The sequence below is a fragment of the Nicotiana tomentosiformis genome, chromosome 2, assembly GCF_000390325.3.
Source record: "Nicotiana tomentosiformis chromosome 2, ASM39032v3, whole genome shotgun sequence".
In the NCBI taxonomy this organism is placed as follows: Eukaryota; Viridiplantae; Streptophyta; class Magnoliopsida; order Solanales; family Solanaceae; genus Nicotiana; species Nicotiana tomentosiformis.
This window is the reverse complement of record NC_090813.1, coordinates 168087824-168101644: the sequence shown is the minus strand read 5'-3', so window position 1 is coordinate 168101644 and position 13821 is coordinate 168087824. Positions and strand designations below refer to the sequence as shown.

The following is a 13821-nucleotide window of genomic DNA, read 5'->3' as shown; positions in this document are numbered from 1 at the left end:
CACTGACATCCACCATCATCATCTCCACCACAAGTCAAGTACAATCAGCATCCCTATCGGGCTATCACAGCCAACAACCACCTCCACTGTCAGTCGCCACTACTAGTCACCGCTACTACTAGTCACCGCCACATAACAATCACATTGACAACTACCATACCTACTAACTTCCAACACTGCACAACCACCATCATCAGCCACCTCTACAAACTACAATCACCACCCGCCAGCACCTCACAACTATCACCATTGACCAATGACCATTGCTGCTAGCTTTTAGAGTGTGTTTATCAAACAAATAATTTTACAAAATCATGTAAATGAAGATGTTTTCTAATACTTTGTCGATATAATGTTTACTATTGTTTTATTTGAATTGTATATTTGTTAGGTTTTAAATAAAGATATAATATACAAATTCTGATACTGAGAAACAAACTGTTTTACTTATTCAGTGTTCAGATTTAGATACAACATCTTAATAATGAGAAGTGATTCGGATTGAGGCATCTTAATCTTAAAAAAAAAAGACGAACGTATCCTTAAAATATCTCATATGCTTCATGTTCCCGGCCCTAGAAATAAGCCATGTGATTTTGGCAATGTCAACCTACTATAACTCTGAAATGATAAATAACAGACAACTAGAAGTGTCTACCTGTTATTTGATTTTTCTAGCTCTATATTTTCCAAGCTACCAATTATCTCGTCCCCTTATGCTTGGACTTATCCCACTGTTCTTCTATTTCTTTCACCTTTCGCTTTTTATCCCAACAACTTGTCTTGATCATAAAATAGCGGCAAACCTGGGCTTATTCTTGGGTTACTTTCTTAGGGCTTAAAAGTTGGAGATATTTAATTCTAGTTTGTATATTTGCGCTTGTGATATAGCATTTTTAAATATGCAGCCCTGCAGGTTGGACGACTTAATTGTCCTTGAGCTATTCATAAAGTTCTTAAAATGCTTGCAAGGAAGTTAGTAAGTGGATTAACTGTGGTGGCGTGGAGTTATTTTCTTGAAAGTGTATTCTAGGTTTTGTCCATCTTTATGGAGAAATATATAGTTCTTTTTTCCTCAAAGGCTTAGAACTAAAAACTGAAATGGCTCGAGTCCGTGTTGATGGTGTTGTTTATTAGAGATGTATATCCTTCCATTCACTCTTTTTACTGTTCTCATGCACTTCAAACGGACAAATGTGCGAAGCTGGATTACTGTAAAATATAGAGGACAAAGGATGTATGGTAAGTGAAATGTAGTTCTTTTAGGGGATTCCGTGTTATAAGAAGCATGATAGAGGGAACAAAGTGGTGAACTGATCCTTGAGCAAATATATCTTATCTCTACAAGCTCATAGTTCAATATTTTTTGTTGGTTCTAGTAGTTGAAAGAATTTAACGCTAGTTACTCTATTAAAGTTGAGTTTCAGTGCAGGATTCAGCTTCCTTGATATTTCTTCTGCATCATCACCTCCTTTAAGTGGTGCATATAGTGTCCTTTCGCATGCTATACACCAGTTACCAAGGGGAAGCCGATTGTCCCTTGCCCCTAGAGCATCAAAAGATGTCCCATATAGTTACAGATTCCCTGCGATGACCACAAAGCCAAGGTGGTGGTGGAGAACCTTAGCTTGCCTCCCTTATTTGATGCCTCTTCACGAGACTTGGATGTATGCTGAGACAGCATATCATCTCCACCCCTTCTTGGAAGATTTTGAGTTTCTGACATACCCTTTCCTTGGAGCTATTGGGAGATTACCAAGCTGGTTTTTAATGGCATACTTCTTTGTTGCTTACCTTGGTGTAGTGAGGACAAAGGAATGGCCTCATTTCTTTAGGTTCCATGTGGTGATGGGGATGCTACTTGAGATTGCCCTGCAGGTTATTGGGACTATTAAGTCGTTGGATGCCACTTATTGTGTACTGGGGCAAAGTTGGCATGCATTTTTGGACCGCTCGCATTTGCCTATCTGTTCACAGTTTTAGTGCATAAGATGTGCATTTGCAGGGATGTATGCTGACATTCCATTTGTGTGTGATGCAGCTTATATTCAAATACCTTATGACTAATGGCTGCCAACAGATTGGGTGTACACAGATGAAATCATGTTTTTTATGCCGTTTAGATAGAACATTGAGGTTGGATGGAACTGAATTTTTAACTTGCAATGATCACTGTCTCTTGTGTATTGCCTTTTAGGCCTGTTAAACTCAATGTGTAGCAGTGCTGTTCTTTCCTCTTCCATTCCCCAAAGGGATTGATTAAGTTCTCATTGTTGTCAAATTGGTTTTCATTCTGTTTTCTTTATTTCAATTGGCATTATAAGGCTTGTGTTTTCTCATAGTTTCTTTTCCCTTCTAAATGACTTCGTTGCATACTGTTTAATTACTTGACTTCCAGTTTGAAGCATTTCATTAGTCTCTAGAGGCAGCAATAGGAATTTGTAAATAAAACATGATTTTATATAGTAGTTGTGGATGATTTTACTGGGTCGAGCAGCAAAATGTGAATGTTATTAATATATTGGTTCTAGCAAGTAATATAGGGTAATAATAAAGAAAGTTATATTATGATTTTACTTCAATGGATAAACTCCATTATAATCAGATACCTTTCCAGAGTACCTATATTTCTAGCCAACTCCCAAGACGCTGATATTCTGCACAGGTAAAAAGACTTGATGAGTTGGCTTTGCAGAAGATTTAGCATGCATCACTAGCATCTCCAAAGGGTGAAGATGTATCAGAATTTCCCAAAACAAGTTGCCCCAATTAGGTTTGACACATTTTATTCTCCTAATGTGAATGAGCCACCAAGACCAAACAAGTTGCTTCTTGGTCTCATAGTGGTGGTATCTATTTTTAGATTAAGTCATTTCTAAGACAACTCTTTTTCTATGATAACCTAAGCTAACATCGGCACTTCATGAACTTCTTGGTAGGGCAATATTATAATTGGAAATTGCGAGTGTTTGGATGCACATGTTCTGTTCATATTCTTGTTGTTACGATCCAAAATCCCAAGCAATCGGGATTGTGACGTCGCCTAACACTGCTTGCTAGACAAGCCAACACACAATAGATAACGAAAGGAATATTAATCTATGACTAACAGCAACATAGCTATGTTGAGTAAAAGCAACTCGAAAGGTACATATAATAGGTCTAGAATCAACAACTATGCGAAACATCCCAAGATGTGGAGTCACAAGTACATGGGCTTTTAAATTTTACTACATACACTGTTTTGAAAGAAAATACAAAATAGTACAATGAATAATAAGAAACGACTCAAGGCCTGCTATGCAACTCTACCTTGAATCACCTGCTCGATATCTGCTAAGCACCTCTCGGGACGCCGGTATTCGGATCTGCACAAGAACTGTAGTATGAGTACAACCGACCCAATGTATTCAGTAAGTGTCAAGCCTAACCCCGATGAGGTAGTGACGAGGCTAAGACAAGACACTACGATAAACCTGTGCAATTATATATCAAAAGTAACGAAATAAAAAGTAAAGAATTAAATATAACAGCGGGATAGGGACATGAAAGGGACAACAATCAAAAACATAAAGTAAAATATCACTAAGTAAACCTCTTCCCAAAGTAAATAACGAAAACACAAGACAAGTCCACATTTCAAATATCAAGGCAAAGAGCAGTGAAATCAACTGAATTGCACGACGTCACCCTTTGTGTATTTACAATAATAATAATAATAATAATAATAATAATAATAATAATAATAATAATAATAATAATAATAATAATAATAATAATAATAATAATAATAATAATAATAATAATAATAATAATAATAATAATAATAATAATAATAATAATAATAATAATAATAATAATAATAATAATAATAATAATAATAATAATAATAATAATAATAATAATAATAATAATAATAATAATAATAATAATAATAATAATAATAATAATAATAATAATAATAATAATAATAATAATAATAATAATAATAATAATAATAATAATAATAATAATAATAATAATAATAATAATAATAATAATAATAATAATAATAATAATAATAATAATAATAATAATAATAATAATAATAATAATAATAATAATAATAATAATAATAATAATAATAATAATAATAATAATAATAATAATAATAATAATAATAATAATAATAATAATAATAATAATAATAATAATAATAATAATAATAATAATAATAATAATAATAATAATAATAATAATAATAATAATAATAATAATAATAATAATAATAATAATAATAATAATAATAATAATAATAATAATAATAATAATAATAATAATAATAATAATAATAATAATAATAATAATAATAATAATAATAATAATAATAATAATAATAATAATAATAATAATAATAATAATAATAATAATAATAATAATAATAATAATAATAATAATAATAATAATAATAATAATAATAATAATAATAATAATAATAATAATAATAATAATAATAATAATAATAATAATAATAATAATAATAATAATAATAATAATAATAATAATAATAATAATAATAATAATAATAATAATAATAATAATAATAATAATAATAATAATAATAATAATAATAATAATAATAATAATAATAATAATAATAATAATAATAATAATAATAATAATAATAATAATAATAATAATAATAATAATAATAATAATAATAATAATAATAATAATAATAATAATAATAATAATAATAATAATAATAATAATAATAATAATAATAATAATAATAATAATAATAATAATAATAATAATAATAATAATAATAATAATAATAATAATAATAATAATAATAATAATAATAATAATAATAATAATAATAATAATAATAATAATAATAATAATAATAATAATAATAATAATAATAATAATAATAATAATAATAATAATAATAATAATAATAATAATAATAATAATAATAATAATAATAATAATAATAATAATAATAATAATAATAATAATAATAATAATAATAATAATAATAATAATAATAATAATAATAATAATAATAATAATAATAATAATAATAATAATAATAATAATAATAATAATAATAATAATAATAATAATAATAATAATAATAATAATAATAATAATAATAATAATAATAATAATAATAATAATAATAATAATAATAATAATAATAATAATAATAATAATAATAATAATAATAATAATAATAATAATAATAATAATAATAATAATAATAATAATAATAATAATAATAATAATAATAATAATAATAATAATAATAATAATAATAATAATAATAATAATAATAATAATAATAATAATAATAATAATAATAATAATAATAATAATAATAATAATAATAATAATAATAATAATAATAATAATAATAATAATAATAATAATAATAATAATAATAATAATAATAATAATAATAATAATAATAATAATAATAATAATAATAATAATAAAGTAAGTGCACGGCATCATTCTTCGTGCTTTTACTCTCTTCCACACATAATAATATTAAAGCAATTTCACAGCATCACCCTTCGTGCTTTATCCTCACGTTCACTCAACCAATAATATCAATGTATAAATAAGGCACGACAACATCCTTCGTGCATTTCACTCTTCATCACCAAGCAATAACAATAACACAATATCAAGCGAGGTGGGAAGCAAATTCAACATCAACATTAGTAATTGAACACAACTCATCATATGAGAATCTCCCAACAATTAGTGCCAACAACCAATCAACAATTTCTACGATCTCAATGCCCAATATTACAATATCTCAATATAAGAAACATCATTAAAATGTGTAATAAAAAAATTAACAATCTATCTAAAGCATGAAAGACATAATACACAAATAACATGGTACAAGTAAGGCTAATTTCACCCACATGCGTATCTCATAGCTAATGCATATATACTCGTCAATCGTCCCCAACACATAGTTCACATAATAAATAGACTCGATTCTACCTTATTTCCATCAAATCAAGGTTAACCAAGACTCTTACATCTTTCTGGAACACAATCAACGATCCAACACGGCTTTTCCTTTAGAACAAGCCTCCAAATCTAGTCAAATATAGTTCAAAAACATTTAAAACAAAGTTTAGAAACTACTCATGAATGAAAAATATTCAATTTTTAACTAAATTGAAAAAGTCAACCCGAGTCCACGTAATCGAAATTCGAGATTAAGATCAGATCCCGATTATCCATTCACCCCGAGCCCGGATATGTGATTTATTTCGAAATCCGACCTCAATTCGATATCTAAATCTCAATTTTGTAAAATTCCTAAAGTCTACCCAAAACCCCAATTTCTAATTTGAAAACCATAAATTTAATGATGAAATTCATGAAAAAGTAATGATTGATAACAATTTAAAGTTACTAACCTATGATGTTGGAAAGAAATTGCTCTCCAAAATTCGCCTCTATGGAGTCTAGGGTTCAAAAATGGTGTAAAATGAGCTAATTTCCGAAATTTTAAAATTTTACCCAGCTACAGATGTCGCAAAAGCGAACAACTTCTCAGCCTTGCACTTGTCACATTTGCGACAGAAACCTCACATTTGCGAAATGCCACCCTATCTCAAAAGCGATACTGTGCGAAGACTGCCCATCCCAGCCATGAGTCACCAATGCGACGCGATGATCGCAAAAGCGATACCCTCCAACTCGCAATTGCGATTTCTACATCGCAAAAGCAAAGCTCGTATTTGCATACAGGTCTTCGCATTTGCGAGACCTGCAGACTAATACACCAGATTTCTTGTTAAGCCAAAATTAAGTTCGCAAAGCATCCGATACTCACCCGAGCCCATCGAGCTCCAATCTGGACATCCACACAAGTGTAATAATATCATACAAACTCGCTCACTAACTCAAATCATCAAAATAACATCAAATATCAAGAATCAATCATTAAAACTCAAGATTTTCAACTTCAAAACTCATTTTTTTCAACTTTTCACAATAATGCGCCAAAACGGTGTCGGGTCGCCCGGGACCCAATCAAACATGCGTACAAGTCCAAAATATCATACGAACCTACCAGAATCGTCAAAACACCGATCCGGGGTCGTTTACTAAAAATATTGACCGTGGTCAATTCTAGCCACATTTAAAGTCAAAAATCACATTCTCTTCAAAATTTCACACATAAACTTTCTGGAAAATGATATAAACCACGCATACAAGTCATAAGTCATCAAATCGAGCTATAAGAAGTCTCAGAATACATACAAGGAAGCTAGTACTCAAAACGATCTACCGAGTCAGCACATTTGTGCAGTTAAGAGAAAAATTGTCTAGTGCCAAATAAAATATAAAATTAAGCCATAAAGAGCTTGACCATTCAACATTGAGTGATGCAATTTTCTGTAAATAATTGTCACGGAGGAACTTATATATAAGTGGCAATAAACACACAGCTCATGGCAGGGGCTGACCTTTGTGTATTCAGATGGATACTGTTAAATCCGATTCGTCAATTTTAAAAAAAAAAATAGAATTTAGCATATTGTATTCAAATGGGTACATCTAAATCCAATTCGCCGAAAGTTTTTAGAATTTAGTATATGGAAGTTATTGTCAATACCAAATAACTGTAAATACTAGAGTTTGGATCTTGTCAATGTATGCCCAATTTACTTTTTTCTCTGATTTCTAAAAAGATAAAAACAGGCATGCTAAGATCTTATTCATTAAATAGTATACTCCCGAATGATTTTACGTTTACGACATTTCAGTAATAAGCATCTTATTTAAACTCATATGGAACTTTGTGGTTCGTGACTAATTCATTTTCCTAAAATGAATAAACATAATTTCTGAGTTCATCCCTTCCAATCCAAGATATTCGTTATAGCAAATACTAAATTTCTATTTTCTTTGCGCTTTTCCTTTTTTGGCGGCTAACACAGATTTTGAAATGTCGAAATTTGCTCACAACCAGTTTATATAAAAGTCACGTAGAAAAATGTGAATTTTCTTTTCTATACAATATTTGAAACTTATTTACCAAAATTATTCTAGTTTTGTATAGTACCGTCCTAAACAAGGATTACTTACAAATATATTTGTATACGGTCGAAATGAATCTCAGCCTTGGCATGTCCGGTACGGTTCGAAGGGTGGTGTATCGAAGTAAGATCCCGAAGAGGGGAACGAACTAACCTAGGGCCCGGGGAGGCCGGTCCGTGTTGAGATCGATATCATAATCAAACTCGAACAAGAATCAAACCATGGCGCGGGTTCGAAGCCAAGATCACGAGTTCGAGCCGAAGTGAAGCTCGAACCAAAATCGAGGATTCTAAGCAAGATCGAGCTCGCAGACAAAAGCCGTTGTAATCCCATTAGAGGGAATCTTGGCAGAAATTATGGAAAAGCTGATTTATCATGGGTCTCCCACTGAATGTTTATTTTATTATACTTGGAGACAAACCCCTTCACTATAAAATGGCTTGTTTATCATTCTGAGGAGGCATCTTTTTGGAGATTTAGACTATCAAAAACTGTAATATTTCCTCTATAAGGAAAAGTGATATTTCTAGTTTCTTAGATTGATTCTATTTTGTTAAATCCTAAATACACTGTTCATAATTGATTCGCCTGGATTACGTTTTCTCTAACCCATATTAATCCTTTTATTTATCCTAGCATTCTGTGTTAAGTTGTACCACATATCTTCGGAACCACGTATAAATTCAACTATATTCATTTTTCGGGTAAACGCCTTGGCGCCCACCGTGGGGCCGAGGATAACTGTGGTCACTTATTTTCGAAAACACCTTCAATTCAGGTTCGTCTACGAATAGCCACCGACCGAATGGCTTCACCGATCGATTACGAAGCTGGCCTTCAAGATGAAACCAACAACTTGGCACTACCCGAGATTCGAGCCGAAATACCACTAGATGTCAATTCACAAATTGCTTTGGAAGCAAACCAGCGTTCCGAACCGGAAAGAAGCATTCAGGGCGGTGCTCGATTCGTAGCCCAAGACACCCAAAACCCAGAGGAGATCGGGGCCAGCTTACGCATGATCTTCGAGATATTGCAAGCCCAGCAATTAGCGATAGCTCGGCTACAGAGCCAAACTCAAGCACAAAGCAGGAGGGTTTCCAATCCACTTCGAGAGGTCCGTCAGGGGTTACTTCGAGAGGTCACCCCCAGAACAGAGCCTGCCATAGTAAAATCTAACGAGCAGGAATCGGGGACTACTCCCGGAATTACTAAATTGCTCGAGGAACTCACAAAATGAGTCGAAGCAAACGACAAGAGGGTGGAAACGTATAACGCCAGGGTCGATCAAATCCAGGGGGCTCCACCAATGGTAAAAGGGCTTGATTCAAAAAAATTCATACCAAAGCCTTTTCCATCAAGTGCGGCACCGAAGCCAATCCCCAAAAAGTTCCGTATGCCCGAAATTTCCAAATATAATGGTACGACCAATCCTAACGAACATGTCACCTCTTACACGTGTGCCATAAAAGGCAACGATTTGGAAGATGATGAGATCGAATCCGTGCTATTGAAAAAGTTCGGGGAGACCCTCTCGAAAGGAGCTATGATTTGGTACCACAATTTACCACCAAATTCCATCGATTCTTTTGCCATGTTAGCATTTTCGTTCGTAAAAGCGCATGCTAGAGCCATAAAGGTTGCAACGAGAAAATTAGACCTCTTCAAAGTAAAGCAAAGGCAGGGAGAGATGCTGAGGGAATTCGTATCCCGATTTCAAATGAAACGCATGGAATTACCCCCGGTCACCGATGACTGGGTCGTACAAGCTTTCACCCAAGGGTTGAACGAGCTAAGTTCGACAGCATCACATCGGCAGAAGCAAAATTTGATCGAGTATCCGGCGGTAACTTGGGCAGATGTGCACAACCGATATCAATCAAAAATTAGGGTCGAGGATGATCAGTTGGGGACCCCGTACAGACCTGTGACATGTGTGCAAAATTTCAAGTCATTCTAGTTATTAATCAAAAGCAGATCGACAGAGAGCAAAGGTCAAACAGAGACCGATATCGACCGTACGTCACCGATCGAGTAAACAATGGTTCAACACGCAGCACAGTTCAGAATAGTCAAAGAATTGATCGGGGACAAAACTCTCGGGGGCTTATGAGTAAGAGCGGCTTCGACAAATATGCCGAGCCTATAAAAGCACCTCGATTATCGGAATATAACTTTAGCGTGGGCGCATACGCTCTCGTGTCGGCCATCGGACGCATCGAAGACACTAAATGGCCTCGACCAATGCAAACCAATCCTGCCCATAGAAATCCCAATCAAACGTGCGAATATCATGGTACCCATGGCCACAGAACGGAAGATTGCAAGCAACTAAGAGAGGAAATAGCTCGCCTATTTAACAAAGGGCATCTTCGGGAGTTTCTGAGTGATAGGGCAAAGAGCCATTTTAGAAGTAGGGATTTCAGCAAGCAGAACGAGCAAGAAGAACCACAGCACATTATCCACATGATCATCGGCGTCACCGATACCCCCCGGGGATCGATGCTTAAGCGCACTAGAACGTCGATGGATAGGGAAAAGCGATCTCGGACTCAAGACTACGCACCCATGGGGATTTTGTCCTTAAGTGATGAAGACGCTGAGGGGGTCATCCAACCTCACAACGATGCATTGGTAATATCCGTACTCGTAAATAAAACTAAAATTAAGCGTGTGTTGATCGATCCAGGTAGCTCGGCCAATATCATCCGATTGAAGTAGTAGAGCAGCTCGGCCTGCAGGATCGGATCGTACCTGCAACTCTGGTCCTAAACGGGTTCAATATGGCATGTGAAACCACCAAAGGGGAGATAGCCTTACCAATAAATGTGGCCGGAACTGTCCAGAAAACAAAGTTTCACGTGATCGAAGGCGATATGAGGTATAACGCCCTTTTCAAAAGACCATGGATCCATAACATGAGATCCGTGCCTTCGACCCTACACCAGGTCCTCAAATTTCCGGTGTCGGGAGATGTCAAAATGGTATACGAAGAGCAACCAGCCGCAAAAGAAATGTTCGCTGTCGACGAAGCCAAACCAATGTCCTCACTTTCGCCGATAAAAGGATCGGTCCCGGAAGGAGAACGGGACACCAAATAGCAATCACAAATAGCGACTTCAACCCAGCCAGAAAACCAGAAAGTCGAAGAGGGTGGGGACCAAAGGGTCCCTCGATCTTTCGTAATTCCCGATGATTCCGATGCCATAAAATCGATGATCGAGGAGCTAGAGCAAGTCATATTAATCCAGCGCCGACCCGAGCAAAAGGTATACTTGGGAACGGGGTTGAGCCCTGAACTCAGGAAAAAACTCATTCAATTTCTTATCAATAACATCGATTGTTTCGCCTAGTCCCATTTAGATATAATAGGGATCCCGCCAGACATAACGACACATCAGCTAAGTTTGGATCATAGGTTCAGACCGGTGAAGCAAAAAAGAAGACCCCAGTCCGATAGAAAGAACGCCTTCATAAAAGATGAGGTAACCAAACTTCTCAAAATAGGGTCCATTCGGGAGGTAAAATATCCCGAATGGTTGGCCAACGTAGTTGTAGTCCCTAAAAAAGGAGACAAATTTAGAATGTGCGTGGACTATAAGGATTTGAGCAAAGCATGCCCCAAAGATTCTTTTCCGTTGCCCAACATCGATCGCATGATCGATGCCACGACCGGCCATGAGATCCTCACTTTTCTTGATGCCTACTCCGGGTATAATCAAATACAGATGAACCCGGAGGACTAGGAAAAAACCTCATTTGTCACCAAATATGGAATGTATTGTTATAATGTGATGCCCTTCGGGCTAAAAAATGCAGGGGCCACTTACCAACGCCTAGTGAATAAAATATTCGAAGAACAAATAGGAAAATCAATGGAGGTTTTTATTGATGAGATGTTAGTCAAATTCCTGCGAGCAGAGGACCATTTAATTCATTTGCAGGAAACGTTCGAGATTCTGAGAAAATACAAAATGAAGCTCAACCCTGAAAAATGTGCCTTCAGGGTCAGTTCGGGCAAGTTCCTCGGCTTCATAGTATCATATCGGGGAATAGAGATTAACCACGATAAAATTAGGGCCATCGAAGACATCACCATCATAGACAGCGTGAAGGCCGTGCAAAGACTAACGGGTTGGATCGCTGCCCTAAGTCGATTCATATCGAGATCGTCCGATCGAAGTCATAAATTGTTTTCTCTACTCAAAAAGAAGAACGATTTTTTCTTGGACCCCGGAGTGCCAACAAGAAGTAGAACAACTAAAACGATATCTATCAAGCGCACCAATGCTTCACACTCCAAAAATCGATGAGAAACTTTGTTTGTACTTGGCAGTAACGGAAGTCGCCGTAAGCGATGTCCTAGTTCGAGAAGAGCAAGGTACGCAATTCCCAGTTTATTATACAAGTCGAACCTTGGGAGAGGTGGAAACTAGATATCCGCTCCTAGAAAGGTTGGTGCTTGCACTGATAAGCGCCTCAAGAAAGTTAAGGCCATACTTCCAATGTCACCCCATATGCGTATTGTCTACTTACCCACTTCGTAATATTTTGCACAAACCCGAGTTATCGGGCCGACTGGCCAAATGGGCCGTCGAACTCAGTGGGTACGATATTGAATATCGACCCCACACGGCCATCAAGTCTCACGTCCTAGCAGACTTCGTGGACGATTTCACATTAGCCCTCGTACCCGAAGCCGAAAAAGAACTGTTGAAATCAGATACATCATCGGGGGTATGGATCCTTTTTACGGATGGGGCTTCAAACGTAAAGGGGTTCGGGCTGGGCATAGTTTTGAAACCACCCACGGGTGGCATTATTAGACAATCTATTAAAACTATCAGGTTGTATAACAATGAAGCCGAGTACGAAGCCATGATTGCAGGCCTCGAGCTAGCTAAAAATTTAGGAGCAGAAATCATTGAAGCCAACTGCGACTCCTTGCTGGTGGTAAGTCAAGTAAATAAAACTTTCGAAGTTCGAGAAGGTAGAATGCAGAGGTATTTAAATAAACTGCTTATCACTTTGCGCCATTTAAAAAAATGGACTTTACGACATGTGCCACGGGAACAGAATAATGAGGCCGACACACTGGCGAATTTGGGGTCATCGGTCGAGGTAGATGATACAGGCTCGGGGAATGTAGTTCAACTTTTGAGATCGATAATCGAAGAAGGACACGCCGAAATAAATTCTACAAGCTTAACCTGGGATTGGAGAAACAAGTATATCGAATATTTGAAAAACAGAAAACTCCCATTGGACCCTAAAGATTCCAGAACCCTACGGACCAAGGCTGCTCGATTCACTCTGGCTTCAGATGGAACACTGTACCGAAGAACGTTCGACGGACCATTGGCGGTATGCTTGGGTCCGGGGGATGTCGATTATGTCCTACAGGAAGTGCATGAGGGTACTTGCGAAATCGCTCTAGAGCCGACACATTGGCCCAAAAAATAATCAGAGCAGGGTATTATTGGATCGATATAGGCAAAGATACGAAGGAATTCGTTCGTAAATGTGATAAATGTCAAAGGTTCGCACCAATGATCCACCAGCCCAGAGAGCAACTCCACTCGGTCCTATCTCCGTGGCCTTTCATGAAATGGGGAACGGATATCGTCGGCCCTCTGCCATCGACCCCAGGTAAAGCCAAATTTATTTTGTTTATGACTGACTATTTTTCTAAATGGGTTGAAGCACAGGCGTTCGAAAAAATAAGAGAGAAAGAAGTTATAGACTTTATTTAGGATCATA

The 13821-nt window shown here is 35.3% G+C and overlaps 1 pseudogene; it reads left to right on the top strand.

The window, feature by feature from the left end:
• Positions 1 to 1386: 1386 nt before the first annotated feature.
• On the top strand, positions 1387 to 2281 carry LOC104103114 (protein TIC 20-I, chloroplastic-like; annotated as a pseudogene).
• The last annotated feature ends 11540 nt before the right edge of the window (positions 2282 to 13821 follow it).